The sequence below is a fragment of the Pyrus communis genome, chromosome 3 (assembly GCF_963583255.1).
Source record: "Pyrus communis chromosome 3, drPyrComm1.1, whole genome shotgun sequence".
In the NCBI taxonomy this organism is placed as follows: domain Eukaryota; kingdom Viridiplantae; phylum Streptophyta; class Magnoliopsida; order Rosales; family Rosaceae; genus Pyrus; species Pyrus communis.
The window spans coordinates 23,778,069-23,795,854 of NC_084805.1; the positions used below are offsets into that span (position 1 = coordinate 23,778,069).

The 17,786-nt window shown below is 33.5% G+C and overlaps 1 pseudogene; it reads left to right on the top strand.

Moving 5' to 3' along the window:
- The first annotated feature begins 9,766 nt into the window (after positions 1–9,766).
- On the top strand, positions 9,767–16,517 carry LOC137728476 (peroxisomal 2,4-dienoyl-CoA reductase [(3E)-enoyl-CoA-producing]-like; annotated as a pseudogene).
- Positions 16,518–17,786: the final 1,269 nt, after the last annotated feature.

A 17,786-nucleotide genomic window follows, 5' to 3' on the forward strand; every position in this document is an offset into this window, starting at 1 on the left:
GCTAATATCCGAGGAATTTTTTTCCCCATCATTTTCTTTCCATAGAGCGGCTTGGTTACAATGAGAAATGGTATTTCGGACGCAAAATAGTTGCTAAAAAGTTAGATGCCCCCCATGTGATTTTATTTTTGTTAACATGTAGGTATGATTTATTGTTATATTATGAAATTCACAGTTTATCAACAGTTTCTTGAATGAACTTTGAACGCATAACTTCATTTAGCAAGTTGAATACAAAAATTTTAAAAGCTAACATCCAATTCAAAATTAATTGAGTATGAACGAAGAGATTTTTTTTTTTTTTTTAATCACGAATATAATGAATTGTATTAATATAAAATAGAGATGAACGAATTATATTGAACTTATACGTAAAAGATGAAGACATGGTTCATGCGAATGAATAAAAAGTCTTCTAAGTATTTCAGCAACAATAGGATTTGCTCAGAATGCAACGTGTAAATTTTGAGAGCAAGAATTGCCAAATATATAGTGATAAGGCTTCCACTAATCCGGCCTATTACCGATAAATAAAGCTTTGTCAAATCATAGGATATCATATAGAGTTCTAGTTAGTATAGAAATCTAACCAAATAAGACCTCTTGATTAGTTGCATAGAGTAAGACTTCAAATCTCTATTAATTAATAAAGCTCTCTTTATCAATAAAAAAAAATGGTGAAAATACTACTTAGTCTTCTATCACACAAAAAAAATGATGGGCAATAATGTAATTTCACATGTTCAAATTTTACTGTTTTTTATTGAAGCATTACTTATAGGTGATTTTAAAATACCTCCTAATAAAAATAAATTTAAAAAAAAAAAAACCCTCCCACTCCCATGTTCTCTCTCTCCCTCTTTCCTTATTTTCTAAAAAAATGTGTTCATACACACAAAATATATAGATAAATGCTAGTCTTTAATTAAAACAAGATTCCAAGATGTACTCAACACCAATTAACTCTTTAATTGAGTCACTTGATTGCCAAAAAGTCAATAAATCATATTCGTGACACTCACTAGCTTACAATCCACCCTCTAAAGGCAAAGACTTCTGGACCAAATGGTGATGTGTTGTGGAATGAGTGTCTTTTGCGATTGGCTCATACAAGTGTTGTACCATCTCTTATCGCAAGCAAAATGAATGGAAGAATGTAGTAAAAAGTAAATTTTGGGTGCTATTGACCATTTTGTTTGTTTTAAAATTTGATTCATTGTACCTGCAGTGCGGTCTGCGTCTGCTTTTTGACATTTTCACACAGGCCAAACGTCTTGTAATTTTGAAGAAGATTTTCATTGCAGTGCGGTCTGCGTCTGCTTTTTATGCAGCACGTATACTGTCAGTCTGTCATATGAAATCACGCTTTCATATGTTTTCTGGCATATGTACTGTTATATATATATTTTAATTATTTTTATTAAGAGAAGAGGAGATGATTTAAAAGTATTATAATAATTAAGAAGTGCATGGAATTTTAAACTAGAGATGCATAATATGGTTGTTGGTGATTAAATTATTATCTAAGTGTTGATGAACGTTCTTATTTTATATTGGTTATACATCACACGATTTGTAAATTGGATCTAAAAAGTTGGTTTACCTAGCATTATTCTTTAATTGTTTTCGTGCAAAAAACTTGAGCTTCGACTCTCAATGACGTAATTGGTTACACATTGTTTGGATGAAAAAATTTAAGATTAATAAAAAAATTTAAAACAACGGAATTTTATTTTCTAGAATGTGTGAATTTCTTGTTTTGTTAACCAAAAAGAACTATAGAATTTGGATAGGAATTTGTTATTTTTAAATTCTCTTCTTTTTTTTTTTTCTAATTTTTTTTTGACTCTCACTCATAGAAATTTGTAAATGATACATATTTTCATAGAATTTAAACTTGGAAATTGGAGGTCCCAAATTTTAAGTTTCTTTTCTACACGAAAATTCTAAATTTATATGTTTATGACTCAAAACAAGAGAATTGGTGCATGTCAATTTATAAATTTGAAATTTTGACAAAATTTCGAATTTATTTCTTTAATCCAAATATAGTGTTACAGTATAAAATTGAAACAAGAGATTTCACACAATTATCCTTTCTTCCAATGATATATTTGGGGATATCTTATATATAGATATACAGGCCCTTTATTAAAAAAGGATCTCATTTTTAGGGTTCACTTCACGTCGAATTTCAACGATTCGAACGTCTGTTTTGTAAGTCTCGATTGATAGATCATCCTTACAAAAATTAAATTCAATCCGAAACCATTTGCTTATTTAATTATCACAATTCAATTTCATTTGTTCTTATAAAACCAAGTGTTCGTCAATTATTTGAACTCAATTAGATGTCTCAAATATTTTTCAATTGGCTAATATATTGCAAGGATGATCCATGAGATCCAACTTGAACAATAGACGGTTTAGATCGTTGAAGTTTAATGTGATGTGGACCCCACAACTAATCCTCATTTGTTTGGAAAAAATAAGAATCTCTTCCCTTAAAGTAGGGATGGCAATGGTTCAGTTTGGGGACTGAAATGTTATATCCATCCCCATAACCACAAAAATTAACCATATCCATAACCACAAATTAACCATCGGGGATTATCCATAACCATATCCACCGGGTAACGGATTTTCAATATGTTATCGGTTATATCCATCTTCGTAAAAAAACAAAAAAAAAATATATTTGTCCAATTGACACATTATAAATTTTAGTATATACTAATTCCGTCATTAAATAGCAACATCCAATTACAAAAAACTAACAATATATTTGAAGTTGTTCATGATAACATGCACCAATTTCTTGACAGTGAGACTCTTGAAGAGAGATGAATCTGATAAACTTGTAATATTTGATAATTGATATATAAAATGAGGGAATTGTTATTGGCACTCCAAAAATCTCATTCTATACTCCAAATTTTCTATATTAGGAAAAAAAAAATACACTTCTGAAGAGTGTAAAATGAGATTTTTGGAGTGCCAATAACACTTCCCTAAAATGATTCAATGAATTAATTTGGTTGAGTATAACAATAAGAGTATTGAATTGATGAGGTTGTTGGTATGCCACATGCATGATGTTTGGTGCATAATAAAGATAGTATAGGGTTTGATGCATACATAATGAATTAGTGTCGGGAGAGTTCAGTAAATTGAATAAAATTATATTATATATCAAATATATATATATATATATATATATATATTCGGGTCGGATTCGGGGACGGATATGGATTGGGGACCCCTATAACCATATCCAAAACCATAACCGAATAAAGTTCATGATTTTTCCCCATATCCATATCATACCCGAATTTTCATATCCAAATCCAATCCATTCGGACGTTTATCCACGGTTATCGGATTTAACGGTTAGAATTGTCATCCCTACCTTAAAGACATCTTATAAATATATACATTTAAATATTTGATGAAAGATACAATAATCAAGATTTAATGGCTAAAAATTCTAGAATATAAGTTACCCGACCCCGACACATAATATAACGTTCGTAATATTTGAATCAATTGTATAGTTATTGAACTCATTTTCCAAAAAAGGAACATGAAGCGAGCAAATACAAGCTTTTTACCATGGGATGAACTCAACATATACCTAACCGTAGATTAGGTCATGTATTTCATCATTGGATTGTTGACACTCCCAGACCACTCTGCACCTACCCCGTGGATCTCTTAAGCCATCATGTGGTTTTTCTCGAGAAAATATCCTTCAATCACATTCGTTTATTGTGTATTGTGCAATTAGTTTTCGTCAAGTATTGTTTATATTCAATTTTAAATAGAGAGAGAATATCTTCCAATCACATTCGTTTAAAAAAAATTACAATAATTTTTAACCGTATAATATACGATGAATAGATGTGATTTGAAGATTCTCAAAATCCTCACAAAGAGGATCTTCGTTTTTTCTCTTCCATTTTCTTTTAATTTGGTTTTTGATTTTTGTCAGAGTTGATTGAACTTTAGGATGGTCCACTGGAGAGAGAGAGTTAAGTACATGTGCTATGATTTATGGTGAGAACATGATTAAAGTTACAAATGATTACAAACAATATTAATACTTTAAGCTACATTGAAGAAAAGATAATAATTTGAATAAATGACGCAGTAGATTGAAGAAAAATTCTCCATCTATTGGTACAATCCACTGCTTACATTAAGGCTATATATGATGAGTTCTCTAGTATAATTGGACCAAGATCAAAACCAACTATGAAATAATCGGATATCCATAGCACCTCTGTGAAATGAATTGGGGCTTAGGGTGCATGTTGACCGTTTACCTTTTTATACAAGTTATCCGCTAAACTAATAAAATTACAGCAAGAGTAATTTGAATGCACAAAAAAAAAAAAAAAAAAAAAAAAAAAAAAAACATTGTTCTAATCAATTTGATTAAACACAGATCAATCTTCAATTTTTGATAATTAGGTAACATATCTACGCACATGGAATATTAAACCATATCTTAGGAAAGTGGACCAAGTATATATCTAGCTAATGATATGACCTAATTAAATCATTTTCAACTTAGTCTCTATTGGGCGTGCATAACATATATGTACTCCAATTATTATCATGTCTCGATATTGTCCCTACCACAGCGTGTCTTCATCATTACCACAATTCGACTACAACCTCATATATTGTCCTTGTGGGTTGCTACACACGACATATTATATAAAACCTATGTATATGTCTGCGTTGATAAGTTGATTATTGATCAGCTATGTGTATATGGTCACCATTTTACCGAATTTTTTTTTAGTATGTTAGGCATATGGCCCCATTGTGTCCTAATATAAATAGTTGAATTTTTTTTTCTTCTAAATATCCAAACACATCTATTATAATACTTGATGTACTGAACTATACTCCCAACACACTGAAAACTCTCCCCATTTTAACAGCTTATGCATTGCTTGGCTAATAGAAGAAAGTAGGAATAATTGTTTAGATATCCTCTGACACATGGATTTAGGCCCATAGTTTTCTTTCTTCATTTTCTTATGCTAATCTTTGGGACTGAAATGACAATTTGAGCCGAGAAGGGTCGATCTGAGAACTACAAACCTTGGTTCAATATGCATCTTTTAGGCCAATAGGCTTTTAGTCCATAAGTAGGATCAATTCAACCGATGGACTATAAAGAGATCAAGTGTGCGCGGCTCCGTTGAGCCCTATACAAATTGAAATTGTCAGAGATTAAAATGAACCTTGGATAAATACAAATTACCCCAAGGATCAAAATATCTGCGTAATTGGATAAAGATGAACAAGTCTTACAATGAGATTGGATTCAAAGTTTTAGTTGGAATCAAAGAAGCCGAGACTGGATTATGATGATGAAGTTTTGGCCATGAAAGGATAAAGGGAATATTCAAGCAGATGTCGAGCAAATACAGTCCCATCTGGACTCTAGGTGAAACCCTTCTCATATCCCTGATAAAAAAAAACTAATTATATTGACCCTCCCGTCAACACATCTTTAGTTCGAACACATGAACAACATTGTGTTGACAACCAACGACATCTTCAGTTTGGATTAACAACATTGGAGCCGTAGAACCAGGTGATTCAAGAGCACCTTTAGTTAAGATCAATGAACAACACTACTACTGGTTGACTGTTATTTATCCAAGTCTTGGCGAACGAAGATTTCTCAATTTTCTCACCTAAAAAGTCATTTAATTAGCTTCAACGAGGTGAGATATTACCTAGTTACCCCTTTGTTTCGGCACAACGAAAGCCGAACCAATTATTGAACTTTGCAGTGATCTAGTAACCTTGTCTTCTGATCCTGGAACCCAAACAACGTTCCTTTCTTAGCTGTCGCTTAGGGGTAAAAGTCAGGATGCAGCGCATTTGACCTTACTACCACATTCATTTTACTTGCAAGTTGGCACACCAGTATTCACAAGAATGACGTAGTTAGCTTATAGTTACTCGGCATGTGCCATGTAGGCTTTGTAATTTTAAGATCAACATTTTACCATATATTGATGCATCTCTCGCTCTAATTTGACAACTTCCATTGCCCATGTTAGAGAATGTGAATCCGTTAAGCATTTTCTTCCCTCTTAGGGTTAGGCAAGGATTATTTCTTCTAGTCGTTTTTGTATTTTTTCAATAACTTTACTTGTATCCCAAGTTACTAACTTGTATAAATATATATACATATCATTACAATCATCCAAACTTCTTTTTTATAAATTCTTCTACAGCCCCATAACACACCTGTGTGCATTCATTAAAGATTTTTTTTTTTTAACAAACGATATTATTTACATTAAGAGAGTGGGAGAGTGAGCTAAGTCGCACAATAAACTAGGAATAATGTATCAAAAAAATTTTAAAAAAAACTAATAAAAATTATCAAAAGTCGATCATGATTCATGAAACACTTTGAAACTGATGATACAGTTAGTTAATTAATGAAAAAGGAATGCTAGATAACCATAAATTTATATCATATTGATTGATCATAATGAAATGATCAAAACACTCATTACACCTCATTAACCATATTTTGTTATTATCCTTACCTTAATAATAAACATTTTCCATAATTAGATGATACCAAAATAGAAAACTTTGATAGCAAAACTGTCTTGCCTTCGTTTTGTTGTACTCCATCAACTACTCTTTTTGCATTCCTCATCACTTCTATGAATTCAGATCCTTTCCAGGTCTTGAATATCAGAGCCAATGAATTGAGAAATTTGGACTGTTCAAGAGAGGGAGAGAGAGAGTTGGATCCTTAGTTTGTATGAGGTAGACTAGTTTGATGAGCTAATGAGGTCGTAAGATATAAAATGAGTAGTCCGAATTTTTTGATCTGTCAGCTCTGGATTGCGAAATCTCGATCCCACCTCTATGAATGAATTGTGTGTCCCTCTTGTTTTTCACCTCTTAATTTATAAATAAAAAAGATACTCTGCAAAGAAGTTTTAATCTTTTGTCATTCTAACATAAAGTTTTGAGATTTTATGAATTCACGTATTTCGTTTTGTTGTAGTCTAGTACGTTCTTGCACGTGCATGGTCAATTATCGTGAGGTGGTTTTTGAGCTATGTTTTCTTTGTGGTCCTCTCCTCTCCCATATACATCTCATTTCCACGTGAAGAAAGCTAGGGGATACCATATTTGCACAAATTATTTTCACCCCATGCCTTGAAATACGTACGGACGTACGTATGTATGGTTCGATAAAGTTACATAGAACCACATCCATACAATGATGGGCAATAATACAATTTTACAAAACCAAATTTTGATGTTTTTTATTGAAACTATCTAATAAAAAATAAAAACAAAATCGTCTTTTCTCACTCCCACTCACACGTTCTCACTCCCCCTCTCTCCTTCCCATTTAAGAAACAAAAAATATTCATACGCACAGTGTATAGACATATAATAGTCTTTGTTATACGAAAGACAAAGCAGTCTCTAGTTAGGGGTTTTTTTGTCGGACAAGAAAAGGTGTATATAAATTGTAAAAGTAATAAATAAATTTTTATTTATTATAAGTGATTTTCTACGCTAAAGATAAAGGAGAATGTTAAATCCCAAATGCAGTGAGTTGCCGAATAACTTCTACACGCGCCAAGCAACTGACCATTTGTAATAAAGCAAATATATTAAATAAAATAAGGGGAAACTTAATATGAGTCCAATTTTATGAGTCATTATTAGTTATAGTCCAATTTTGTTTTAAATTTTAGGTTAGGTTCAATGATTTATTATCCACTTAAGCTTATTTGTACTTTCTTGCCAAATTTAACCTCAAATTGACTAATTAAGTAATTACTGTTTTTTTTAATTTGTTATGAATGTTAATCTTATCCTTAATTATAGGGTTAGAGATTGAAAACTCTTTTTTTCATCTCATTTCCCCAACCATTAATTTCTCTTTTCTTGTTTCAATTCTCTTTTCTTGTTTCTCCCTCACAATATCTTTCTCTTCTTGTGTTATTTTGCCGAGTAATCTTCTTCCATAATATTCCTCTTCTCCTCCTCTTCCATAAGAATGATCAATATACATTTGATTTGTTAAAAAAAAAAAAAATAATTGCATTAGTGTTTGGATTCTTCGTCTTTTTTTTTTTTTTTTTGCTTCTTTTTCCTTTATATATATATATATATTAATTTTGAAGTTCTATCGAATTAGCATTTTTTCTAGTGTTTCCTCCCTCAATATCATTTTTCTTCCCCATTTTTTTTGGTTTTATCTACCTATATCACTTGTCCTTTTTTTTTTTTTTTTTTTTTATATTATAATGTACATGTATCATGAATAATTGTATTTATCTACCTATATATATATATTATTTTGTTGATAATTTAAGATTAATTGTATTTATCTACTTGTACCATAGGATTTTTTATTTATAATACTCTACCCATATTAGAGATTAATTGCATATGTATCATATGTTTTTTTGTTTGCAAATTAACTACATGCATCGCAGATTGATTGCATTGCCTACCTGCATCACAGATTAGTTGCATTATCTACCTACACCATAGTTTAATTAGATATTATTTAAATATATCTTCATGACATATTTTGTATTTATGTACCTATATGATAGGTTTTTTCTTTCTGTAATCTACTTTTATCAAGAATGTATATCACAGTAGATTTTGTTGTTGATAAACATGCCATGAATTTTAATTTTAATTTTTTTCCTTGGATATTGAATAGATTAAAGGCTTTAATATTCAAAATTTGGATAAATCAAGAAATTTAAATATATTTTCATTTAGATTATAAAAGGGCAAAATATACATTAAAAAGATCAATTGAACCTAAACTGATAAGGCACATGGAATTGGACTCAATTGGAAAGTAGCTCAATTTTTTGGACTCGGATCTAAATGCCCCTAAAAATAATGACTACAACATGGTTTAAAATATAGAGGTAGATTGTCTGCCCTCCTTTTACCATACCCTTCTCATCTCTTCCTATTTGTACGATCACGGTTAAGCCATATCAACATTTTATATTCCTATTGCTTTTTGTCTTATTATCTCTATTAAAAAATTCATATAAAATGTTGACATGACTTAACCGTGACCGCACAATATAAGAAGGGATGGAAAGGACGTGGTAATGGGAGGGCAGACAATTTGCCTCCTTAAAATATACACATATTGGTGTGATGATACTTACAGTATTAAATACTTTATCGATTTATTTAATTTTGTTACATAAAAGGACTTTTGATGATTAGAATAGGAATCACGCATGATCACATAAATTTTTATTATAAAACATGGTGCGACGGAAATATTCCTTTAAAACTGCCTACAGCGATTGTAACAAAATAAAATATGTGTCAAAAAACGTATATTTCTCAATCCTAACTTATGTAAAAAGAATTAAAAAATCACTACCATACGCTTCCTAAAACTAATTACAAATTAAAAAAGTTAAATGAACTAGGTTTTAATTTCTTTTCTTTTAAAAAAAGGGACAACTGGTGGCAATTCACGGTTATCCACCGCTTTTGGGCGAGGACATGCTATGGAGAATTTCAATCTGCTTGTGACCATAGTCAAGCAGACTCTCCAACTCAGAGCATCAAATCGAAAACCTTCCCAGTTTTTTTTATTTATTGGGGAGCCGATCAATCATTTTTCTTCTTGTCCCCCCCCTCCCCCTTCCCTAAACAATGAACTAGGTTTCTTAAATAATTAAATAAATAAAAATACAAAAACATGGAGGTTGACCAATACGTACATGTTCGAATATGCCATAAGCACATATTGGATTTGGGAGATGCCATTGCCGCTGTCATTTTACATGTGGTGGGGTCAAGGCAGGCGTGAAGAATTTGGGATCCTAGACGAGCCTTCGAAATGGGACCTTAGAGTTCTTTGACTCCTGACTCTCTGTACATTGATATGTGTGAAAAAAATTCACTAAATACATAAAAGTCTATTTCCATATCAAATATCATTAAAAATTAATATCAAAAGAAGAAAGATATACAAATATTACTCAAATATTACCCGTCTCATGTTTACATAATCTAATTTTTCAATCAATTCAAACAGAAAGAGAAGTTCCTACCTAGTACACCAAATTTCAATTATTTTTCTGTTGTTACAATATTACTTATTACATTCAATAAATGAATGAATGGTTGGATTACAGAGACAACATCTTACAACTAGGAAAAATACTAGAGTGACGAGGATAGTAATTTTCGTATAAGCGCCTAGGCGGACGAAACAGATATGAATAATTTATTATATATTTTATAAACTAATTAATTTGAACATTAAATAATGTCATTTTTCAAACAGGTGAGAGTTTTAGCCTTTTAGGTACATAATAAAGATATATGTGTTGTGATCTTAAAATAGGGTAATGAAACCCCATAAAAATAAATATAAAGGTGATAATTAAGAGAGAAGCAAAAAAGTAAAAATAAGATTGTGGGGACTATTTAAAAGGGAGAAGATGTGCAACTATAAAAAAAGATGGTGTGACCATCTTAAGTAAAATCGTGCAATTAAAATGATGTTGGAAATAGGGTTGTCTTCTTCCTCGCACAAGGCCGACCCTGCAACAAAAGATTTCTAAATTATGGCGTTTACATATAAGCCCGTATAGCTCGCGTCCATCCCCATACAGACCCGCCTAGCTCCACCTAAAAATTGGGGTCCGTTTTGAAGTGGGGGCCCTAGGCGGGCGCCTACTCCGGCTACCCTCAAGGCCGGCTCTGGGTGGGGTGACCTTTAATTACCATGTGTGAGAATTATGATCTTGTACTATAAGATTATTTTAAATTAATTATGAATCTTAGATCTAGAAGCACTTTATTCACAAACGTTTCTGATTTGGATCGATGGCTTCCCTTGACTTTATTAAGTGTTCCATTCATCTTGCATTCTCTAATAGTCAGTTAACAGGTTTGTATGTCTTATAGAAACAACACGGATTTATATTTTTCTGTTCAAGCAATCAAGTAGCGCAGCCATGGACATTATGCAGGCCCTTTTCAATCATTATCCAGAAAGGTTACCACTTGGTGAAGTTATGGATCCATGATATGCACCAGCATTACACGCTTCTAAAGATGTTTTGAACGTGTTTAAAATAGAGAAAATAATATTTAATAAACAACTGATTGAATCACATTATTGCTAGCCCATTGTGAGCCTAAGCCCACTTCTCTCTCTCTTAGTGTAGATAATATCATTTGTTACAAAAAAAAAAACAATCATTTGACAACTAATTTAATCACATTCTTATCTGCATTCGAATGATCTTTTTTATAACCGGCATTACACGCCTTTTAAGATGTTTTGAACGTGTTTAAAAAAAAAATTGAATCACATTATTGTTAGCCTATTGTGAGGTACTAATTAAAAAAAAACCACAAAATAATTCATTATTAAAAAAAATACTATTAAAATGATGAAAATGCCCCTACCTTATTTGATGCATTATTTTGGGATGCCTTTGAAGTTTTTTGTTTTGGGGCATTTTTGTCCAATTATTTCTGTTGAAGTTTGGCGACACCAAAACACTATTCGCCTTTTTCCATTCTCTTTATATATAATAGATAAACCCCTTTTTTTAAATATACAAAAAATAATAGAATTAAACATTACAATTTGTTAAAAAAAAAAAAAAAAAAAAAAAAAACGGTTCTTCAACTTAATTATCAAAATTTAGCGACATCAAATTTAAAAGTAAACATGTTGCCTAATATGCGTAACAAACTTCGCAGCAGTGGCCAATTCCAACATAACATCATAGCATATTTAAATGTAACCAACAAATAAAAATATAATACAAGATTAGGGAAAAATTGAGGGCTATCTGCAATATGGAATTGCTCTTATAAAAAGAAATATAAAATTGGTAGTATCTTTAATAATTCGCTTTAATTATATAAAATTGGTAGTATCTTTAATAATTCGCTTTAATTAAACAAGAGGTGGAGAAAAATCACTGTCAATACAATTAGTTAATTATTCTGGCCATACTTCTAAGTCTAACTAATAAAATAGATCACGTTCTTTTAATCATAAACAGACAAGTGCCTAGGTTTAATTTAAGTAAATCAAACTAATTTCGTCCTAAGCTAACCTTAATCAAAATGTAATGTGGATTAGATTTTGAGTTGACACTTGTGGAGTTTGAATCCTTCCGATTTCCTTTTTTTTTTATTAAGTATATTTTGTTAATATTCACAAGTGAGGTATGCATACATTGTCTTTTCCAATAATTCAAGTGAAGTTGGGGGTATATCTTAAGTTTTTTCCAGTATGCACAAAGCAGCGCATACTGATATTTTAGAGTGACAATAACTACTTTCTTAATAAGAAGATCTAAGCAAGATAAATAAAAGATAAAATAATTGACAATATTCGTATGTCTTTTGGTTTGTTTGGCCCATTTGTGGAACACAATGGGCTACTCCATCAACTACTCTTTTTGCATCCTTCACCACTTCTATGAACTTAAATCCTCTTTAGATCTCGCATTTCAAAGCTGATGGATTAAGAAATTTGAACTATTCAAGAGAGGGAGAGAGAGGTTCGGGTCCGGGCAGTGGGATGAGCTAATGAGGTACAAGGATTTAAAATGAGTGGTCCGACTTTTTCAATCCATTAACTACAGACTGCGAAATCTTGATTCCACCTCTATGAATGAATTGTGTGTCCCACTTGTTTTTCCCCTCTCAATTTATAAATACAAAAGATGCTCTACAAAGAAGTTTTAATCTTTTGTTGTTCCAACATGAAGTTTTGAAATTTTATGAATTCGTATTTTGTTTTTGTTTTGTTTTTTTGTTTTTTTTGTTTTTTTGACTATTTTATTCATTCACTAAACTGATGAGTGACAAGCGTAAGAGTATAGAAGCCACATCCGTATAACATGGACCAAAACTAATCATCATGGAGATTTCACTTCTCCTTAACCAATGCTTCTTATTCCCAAACAACATCCAATGACATGCTTTAGTCCCAATGGAATGGTGCACGTGAATAATTAAATTTAACGGAAGATTATATGATCAAAGAGACGAAGCCATACGATTTTAAAATCTCATAGTATAATGTGAGAAAATTAAATTTAAAAGCAAAATGTGTCCAAGGTTTGATTTCACTTTACCTCTTATAAAAAAAATATGACATTTAAAATCATTCACTTTATCTCAAGATCACTGGAGCTTTGATTGCCCACACTCGTCGCCAAGGCAATAGCATAGCCCACCGTTTGGCTTGCTATGCCCTCCATAACGCCCCTCCTGTTTGCTCCTGGTTTGAGTAACCCCTAGAGTTCATTTCCCATTTGCTAGTCAATGATTGTAATGGTCCTGGGCATCACCTTTAATGGCTTGCCTTCCTAGTTCCTACTGTGTAACCGACTTGCTTTGAAATCTTCTATCGTTTCTATCCACAGAAAAAAAAAAAAAAAAAAAAAAAAAAAAGGAAGACGTTGGGCTAAAAATAAGAGGTTCATTGACATGGACCTCATATAAGGTAGTGGTCCGACCCGGCCCAGCCCGTTAAAGAGTCGAGTATACCAAACCGAAGGCTGCCATTCAAGGCGGAGGTATTGGGGGGAAAAGCTTCCTGACGGTAGGAGCATCAGGAATCGGGTACGAGATTTCGGTTCAGTTTGGCAAACATTGTGCTTTGATTGCCGTCATGGGCCCTCGTAAGCATGTCATTGACTGTGCTGTCGATGTCCTTCGTTTCCAAGATGTTTCTGTAATTTTCTCACTACCCATTTTTTTAACTGTAATTTTCTCCAATTGTCATACGATCATCTGGGTATCTATCAGTACCATGTGTTGTGTGTTGTTTTCTTTGTTGTTGATTTTGGTTAACGGGTTTTGTTCAGTGATGCTTGTTTTCTGTTTGGTTGCTGAGAAAATTTTGCACAAAAAGAAAGTTTATTTCAGCTGTTTGCTGTGTTTTCCAACCAAATATGCAACTGATTATCTGCAGTGATGAATTTAACGTTTCTTACATTATATTGATTTGAATGTGCAAATTGCTCGTGTTTGCTGAGATATTGGGATTGTTGTATTTGTTGCAGCCTATCGGATTTGAGGGCGATGTGCGCAGCTAGAGTTTTGGAATCGACAGTGAAGCATTTTGGTAGGCTTGACATCCTTGTGAATGCCGCAGCTGGAAATTTCCTTTGTCCCGTCGGAGGATCTATCCGCGAATGGATTTCGAACAGGTCCAATCTCTACGAGCATCAAAACATAGCTAGTTTAGTTTTACGCATTCTTATTCCGTAAATTGGTTCCTGCAGATATAGACATAGACGCCGTTGGTGCTTTCAGAGTGTGTCACGAAGCGCTCAAGTATCTTAAGAAAGGGGCGTCGGGGAAGAAGAACTCGTCTGCTGGTGGATCGGTAATAAACATAAGCGCAACGTTGCACTATACAGCTACTTGGGATCAGATTCATGTGTCTGCAGCAAAGGTTTGTTAAGTCATCGAAACCTTTGGTATGTCTTCGCTCACGCGTGTACGTTTCATCAATCTGTGACCGTCCTAATTGAATCGGATTCCTCTGTTGCCAGGCAGCCATCGATATCATTACGAGAAGCTTGGCGTTGGAGTGAATGGTATTGCACCAGGACCTATTGGAGACACTGCTGGCTTCGGTAAACTTTTACCTCAGGAGATGCTGAGAAAACCCAAAGAGCAGATGGGATATTGCCATGGCTGCTCTGTATCCTTCATCCGATGCAGGTTCGAATTAATCTTCGTCGTTGAACTATCTGTTCCGAAAACAATCGATCGATGCTATGGTTCTTTCGGATTTCTCGCATGGAGACAAGATCTTATTCATTTGTTGGGTGCTGGAAGGAAAATACATCAACGGAACAACATTGATTGTAGACGGGGGAGGGTGGCAGACCAAACCCGCGCATAGTCCGAAAGAGGCAGTGACGCAACTTTCCCGAGCTGTGGAGCGAAGGTCTAGAGACAAACCAGTTGGTATTGCTAAGAGCAAGCTCTAAATAATTCCATTTCGAGCGCTATGTTTTCGCTCGACATCAAAAGTAAATTCATTGTATCACTTACAAATAAAAAGAAATACAAAGATTCGTGAATTGAATTTGAACACGCCTCACACACCTTGTTGGTTTCCTCCTTTTTCTTTCTCCAGTTGAGAAGTCGTTAATTGTCAAGTTGTTGGGTAAGCCTCTCTCCACTGCCGTTTTGTATAATCGTCTAAAAGGATAATGGGGCCCGAATGTTGGTTTTAAGCTTGTAGATTTAATTAATGGCTATTTTGTTGCAACTTTTGAGAAGGAGGATTTGGAATTTGTTCTTACTGGAGGACCTTGGGTTATTTCGGGTCAGTACCTTGTAATTCATAAATGGAAACCTGGGTTTGATGCTAATTCTTACAAAATTACTAGGACTGCTGTTTGGGTTAGAATTTCAGGAATTCAAGTTGAATTTCTTGATGTTTGGGCTCTGAAACGAATTGGTTCTTTTCTTGGTAAAGCTCTGAAAATTGATGCATTGACCTTGGCTCGGGCTAGAGGAAAATTTGCTTGAATTTGTGTTGAATTGGATCTAACTAAACCTTTGGAGGCTTATGTGCAATTGAATGGTGCAGGGTTCAACTTAGAGTATGAGGGTCTTCCTAATATTTGCTTCAAATGTGGAGTGTATGGTCATAGAAGAGATAGTTGTATTATCACTAATGAGGTGGTTGGTGATGTTTCTAGTGATGTACATGGTATGAATGTTGATATTGGTGGAAAGGAGATTGGTGCAAATGATGGTTGTACTGTTAATTCTGATACTAATGTTTGCAATACTAGTGTTGATGGTTCTGTTAAGGAATCTGTTTTGGGACCTTGGATGATTGTTCAAACAAAGAGAAGGGGGTAAGAAAATGAGTGGGGAAGTAGCTTCTGGTAGTAATAAAGGGGCTACTGGGTCACGTTTTTCTGTGTTATCGAAAGAAGATAATTCTCCTCTAGTTTTCAAGGCCAATATTGGTTCCAATGTTGGAGGAGATGTTGTAGGTACTAAAGTTTGGACTCCTAAGTCAAGAAGACCACTATTTCTAATAGAGCTCCTCTGGCTGATATTTCTAATTCTGTGCATAAAAGTGATACTCAAAAGGAGACTGGTTTTATGAAGAGCACTGATGTGAAAAATTCTAGTGTGATTCATTCTCATTTTGAATTTGGTGAATCTGTTTCAACTGATTGGTTTCGCAGTGAGGATTGGTAGAGACTTGTTGCTAGTCACTCAATTGGTTTTCAGGCTTCATTTAATGGTCATGAACCACATAATATCCATGCTCAAAGTAATTGTGGTGAGATGGACATGACTATTGGTAATGATTTGCATATGCAAGGTCAAGATGATTTGGTGGGTGGCAGTTCGTTACCTATGGATGATATGATTTCTACGGGTGGTCCTAATTCCCATGTTAGGGAGGGACCATTCTTTTCTTCTTGATTTACCTGATTGGGCCTCTTCCTCTATGGTAGTTGTTATGAATATTTTAACTTGGAATATCATAGGAGCTGGGAGAGATATGGCTGCCACTGTTGTGAAGAAGTTGGTGATGCAATATAAAGTAGATTTGTTGGTTGTTGTGGAACCCTGTATTAGTGGGGATAAAGCGAAAGAGATTATTCGAAATTTCGGTTTATGGAGTTGGGAGATTGTGGACGCTACAAGTTTTTCTGGGGGTATTTGGCTTTTATGGAATGAGACTAAAGTTAAGGTGAAGTTTGTTGAAGCTTGTAAGCAAGCTCTTACTGTTCAAGTATTTTATGATTGTAAGTGTAGTTGGCATTTTTCTGCTATTTATGGCAGCCCTGATATCAAAAAGAGAAATGCCTTATGGGATTTTTTCTATAATTTTAAGTCTAGATGTGATCTTTCTTGGCTTCTTGCTGGAGACTTTAATGAGTTGTTGGCCTGTGATGAAAAGAAGGGGGGCTCTGGAAGCATTAGTTTGGGTGGTTTTAAGGATTGGTTTGATGCTAATTTTTTGGTGGATTTGGGATTTTTGGGTCCTTTTTTCACTTGGGATGGTGTTAATAAAAATGGTGTAAGAGTATTTGAAAGGCTTGATAGGGCAATTTGTAATCTTGGTTGGAGGGAGATGTTTCCTGAAGCCCATATCAAACACCTTGCAAAAACTATTTCTGATCATACTCCTGTGCTCATCACTTTGGAAAGCAAGCATATTCCTAATCCAGAGTTCAAACCGTTCAGATTTAAGGCTATGTAGATGAAGCATGAGAATTTCAAGCATTATTTGGAGTCTAACTGAAAGTCCCAAGATGTTGGTATTAATCAGAAAACTTGGTTTTTTTTTTCTGGTAAGCTAAGATGGTGGAATAAAAATAATTTTGGTCGTCTTGAGTGGAAGAGAAGAAGGTTACTTGCTCGAATTGAAGGTGTTCAAAAGGCTCTATTTAATAATTGCAGGCCTTTTTTTTGTTGAGGTTGAATACTTCCTTATCTAAGGAATATAATAATCTTCTTGAGCAGGAGGAAGTTTTTTGGAAGCAAAAATCAAGAGTTAAATGGCTTCAAGAGGGAGATAGGAATACAAGGTTCTTCCATCTTTCTACCATCATTAGAAGGAGAATGAACAAAATTGAAGGTTTGTTAAATAATGATGGCGTGTGGGTGGAGGATAAGAAGGATCTCAAGCAGATTGCAGTACATCACTTTTGTTCTTTATTTGCTGATTCTTTTGATGGGACTTC